Below are 4,286 nucleotides of genomic sequence, written 5' to 3' on the forward strand. Positions count from 1 at the left end.
GCCTTATTTATAAAAGCCAGAAGCTTGAAAGAACCCAGATGTCCCTCAATAGAGAATGGATACAGAAAATGTGGTATATTTACACAATGGAATTCTACTCGCAATTAAAAACAATGAATTCATAAAATTCTTAGGCAAATAGTTGGATCTGGAAAATATCATCCTAAGTGAGGTAACACAATCACAAAAGAACACACATGGAATCCAGTCACTGATAAGTGGATGTTAGCCCAGAAGCTCTGAATACCCAAAACACAATTAACATATCAAATCCTTCCCAAGAAGGAAGGAAGGAAGGAGAGGACCCTGGTCCTGGAAAGACTTGATGCAGCATTGTAAGAGATTGCCAGGACAGAGAAGTTGGAGGGGATTGACTGGGGAATGGGTGGAGGGAAGAGGGCTTATGGGACTTATGGGAAGGGGGGAACTGGGAAAGGGGAAATCATTTGGAATGTAAACAAAGAACATAGAAAATAAAAAATAAAAGAAACCATCTCCAAAAAAGAAGAAGAAGAAGAAGAAGAAGAAGAAGAAGAAGAAGAAGAAGAAGAAGAAGAAGAAGAAGAAGAAATTTATAGAAAAAAAAGCCTGCAGTTATCAACCACAAAATAAAAAGAAAAAATGAAAAAAGAATTCTTGCAGGCATGTCTGCTCTGTCACTTCTGCATCTGTAGGTGGCAAAGACAGGAGAGGCCATGTCTGCGGTTCGTGTCTGAAGTAATGATTGGTAGCTTAACATTCCCTGAGAAAAGCAAACATGAGAAGAGCACCAGTCTAATGTCAGGGGACGGGGCAGGGACTAGCCTTAGATAACCACAAGTCTGGTGCCACACAGGCAGTGATGACTCCCAAGTCAGGGAACAAGCAAGAGACTAAAGAAACCTGCCTCAGACTGGAGGCCTAAGTGGGAATGAGTCTGAGACAGAAGATTCTCAAATGGAACCACTTGTTTGGGCTGGGCAAGGAGCCAGCCCCATGCCATGCAGCCTGAACAAGGAGTTAAGCTAAGACAACCACCAGTCAGGTACCCCAGAGGCCCAGATGATTCATGCCTTGTGGCATAAAAATGACAGTAGCATAACTATTAGAGACTACTCCTGAGACAACCCCAGACACTTGAGAGAACCAGGCTCCACTAAGAGGAACAGGAATAAGTAAGTGGTGAAAAACTGGAAGAAAAGAGAAACAGAAGGATATGGGCACAATGAAGAGAGGCAGAACTGGATATTCAAGGGTAGTGAGGAACAGCTTGATGTGAATGATTGGTGTTGGCACCTGGGACTGTGGTTAACTCCTGACTTGTGCAGCCTCTTTGGACCATATCTGTATCAATGTGCCCTGTAGCAGCAAGGGGTGAAGCAAATGTCTCTAGTCTTGACTACTACCCAAGGACATGTTGATGTGTAAGGGCTATGCAGTACTGGCCCCCACCCCTCACTTGGAAATTGTGAGAGAACTGGTCCTGGGGGCATGGGAGTAAGAGTGTTGACATGGCTCTAGCCAGCTATAGTACTCAGGAGAGTGGATCCCACACACTGCAGGAGTTTTGAGAGACATACCCTGAGTTTAAGAAGAGCATGGGAGACCTAGCTCTGTCACTCTTCTTTTGTGAATTGGTATGAACAAAGGAGAAATACCCTCCTCTGGCTCCCCTCTCATTACCTGTGACAGGTGGGAAACCTTATCCTGGGATCATAAGATCAGGAGAGTGGTCCATATATCTCCCATGCACCAACACACAGAAGAATAGACTTTGCACTTCACCTGGGCAGCACAGTATATCTGACTCTCTTGGCAGCAGAATTGAGTATGAGCTGGTTCTCAGGGAGGGAGACCTGGCCCTAAAACTTGTCTACTATGTGGTAAGATGGGCAAAGGAGTGTTGTTTCTAGCTCCTTGCCACCAATGGCAGGCAAAAGAGCTGGCCCCAAGGTAATAAGAGGAAGAGAGCTTGCCTTGCCCCTCATCATTGTAACTCACCTGGGCAGCACGGTAGGGCTGACCCTAGATGGAGGGAGTATACTTGAGCCAGTCATGAAGCTGTGAGTGTGGCAGAGAAGGCCCTGCCCCTTTGCTGGGCAGTGACACAGATGAGGGAGAGATGCCCTCCTCCCCTTCCTCATCCCTTACCTTCTATGACAGACAAGAGTGCTAGCCTTGGATTCATGAGAGTGGGACAACTAACCATGCCCCTCACTGGTTGTAGCATTCAGTAGAGCAAGCCCTGAACCTCACCTGATCAGGAGGATAGATCTAGCCCTGGTAGCAGGGGTTCCTGTTGAGTCAGCTCCAAGGGCATGAATGTGGGAGGCACAGTGGACTGACCAGCTCAAATACCTCTCAGGCCCAAATTCAGGCCTTTGATTTGGCCAAACCCAACATCTACCCCATCAATGAACTGTAACTGAATCACCATGACATAGTACAACAGCAAGAAATCCATGAGCAGTCCCAGTGAGGCTCCAGTATTGCTAGAGTAGCAGAGAGGCCTCATATTAAACAAAAAAGTCTTTGTATGAATATTTGCAAGCAAATCAGTGTAAAGAGTTTACTAAGGAAACACTATGACACATTATAACTTCCACAATGAGATTTTTTTCTCTGTTGGGAGATGTGTTAGAGTGTTGTTTTTGCCAACTGTGCGAAGATACATTTTTGCCCTTCCTTGCCTCCCTAAGGCATGTTCTGCTTTGTTAAAATATAAACCCTAGAGCCTATAGCAAAAGAAAGAATAGTAAGGTGGGATTTCCTGACATAGGGAAGACCTCTAGGAAGGAGTCAGACATGGGAGGTTTACCAGCCAGCCAGAGAGGAAGAAGATGGGGGAATGGGGTGGGGAGAGGAATGGTAATTAACCAGTCATGTGGCAGAAATTAGATTACATAAACAGGATTATTCAGTTACAAGATAGTAGGAAACAATGCCTAGCTATAAGGCCAAAAGATTATAAATAAATATAGTATCCTCATCATTATTTGGGAATTGTGGCAGGCATAGACAAGCTCTTTTGGTTGTAGTGAGGTTACAAGGCTGCAGGGTGGTTATGTCAGAAGAGTAGGTTTTGAGTTGCATGAAGTGAAATTTACAAAGAATCAATAAAAGTTGGGTTTTTTTAAAGAAATATGTTAGATTTTTCACATCCTTGAAAGTGTTCCTTCTCTTTTTAATTTCATTATTTTATGACTAGAAACAAATTCTAAATGATTATATCTTTTAAATTTATTGCAATAAAGTTTATATTTATAAATCCCGATAACTTTTTTTTTTAATGGTAGTTCTGGGTAGAATGCACTCTCTGAAGATTTTTGTCTTGCAATGTTTGTATATATGTTGTGAGATCTTATTTCCACAAAATATAACTTCCTTTTAATTTTTAAAAGATTTTTCTGAAATTATAGTTCCAGGATTTGAATTAGGATTTCCTCAACACTTACACTGAGTTTTCTTCTTGGTTGCTAAGAATCTAGTGTGAGTTTAGAAGTCATTCTTAGTCTACTCCATGGTCTAAATCCTCTCAACCCTGACTACTCCCATAGTTTTACTTTTATCATTAGGTTTCCGAAGTTTGTGATGGATGGATCTCTCTCTCTCTCTCTGCTGTATGTGTGTTTGTGTGTGTGTGTTTTATATTGCTTTGACTTTACCAAACATCCCAATAAATACACTTTTATCTGTAGCCATTTAGAATTAATGCCCTCATTTCTCTCTTTATAAACCTCAGACTTGCTAAGCCCCTGTCTACTTGAAATCACATTCTCTAGCTCCAGTGTCTTAATTTCTTATCTCCTTTTCTCATAGCAAAGACTCCCTCCACAATTATTCAGGTTTAGAAATCTTTGAGTTTGTAATATCTAGATTGTAAACTTCTGGGTTTTATTTCTTTTTAACGTGTGTTTTTGCACTTTCCTTATTTTCTTTTACTTCCCTGAGGTTATAGAACAGAGTACCCATTGTTGAGATATTATGTCTGCTATTTTTTTTTAATTTTTAAATTTTCTGGTTTTATGCTGAATGACTTTCCTTAGGTAAGGTGAAGTACTTTTCTATTTACATTTAGGTTAAGGAGTTATGAATATTACAGTGTTAAAGTTGATTTTTATTGTGTTGATTTTCACTAAAACTATTACCTCTTTTTCTTCTATTTGTTAGTTTAACAGTCTACTGATCAGGGCTTATTTTTAAGCTCTTTTAAGCTGTGCCTAGAGAAAGTCTATTGCCAGGACTCATTTGGCTCCAATTTGTAGATAAACCCTCTCTGATGTTGCCACTAAAAGCTTGCATGTATT

The 4,286-nt window shown here is 41.1% G+C and overlaps 1 pseudogene; it reads left to right on the plus strand.

The window, feature by feature from the left end:
• The first annotated feature begins 620 nt into the window (after positions 1-620).
• Positions 621-740, plus strand: LOC127696928 (uncharacterized; annotated as a pseudogene).
• The last annotated feature ends 3,546 nt before the right edge of the window (positions 741-4,286 follow it).

Source organism: Apodemus sylvaticus, chromosome 11 (genome assembly GCF_947179515.1).
Source record: "Apodemus sylvaticus chromosome 11, mApoSyl1.1, whole genome shotgun sequence".
NCBI classification, from domain to species: Eukaryota; Metazoa; Chordata; class Mammalia; order Rodentia; family Muridae; genus Apodemus; species Apodemus sylvaticus.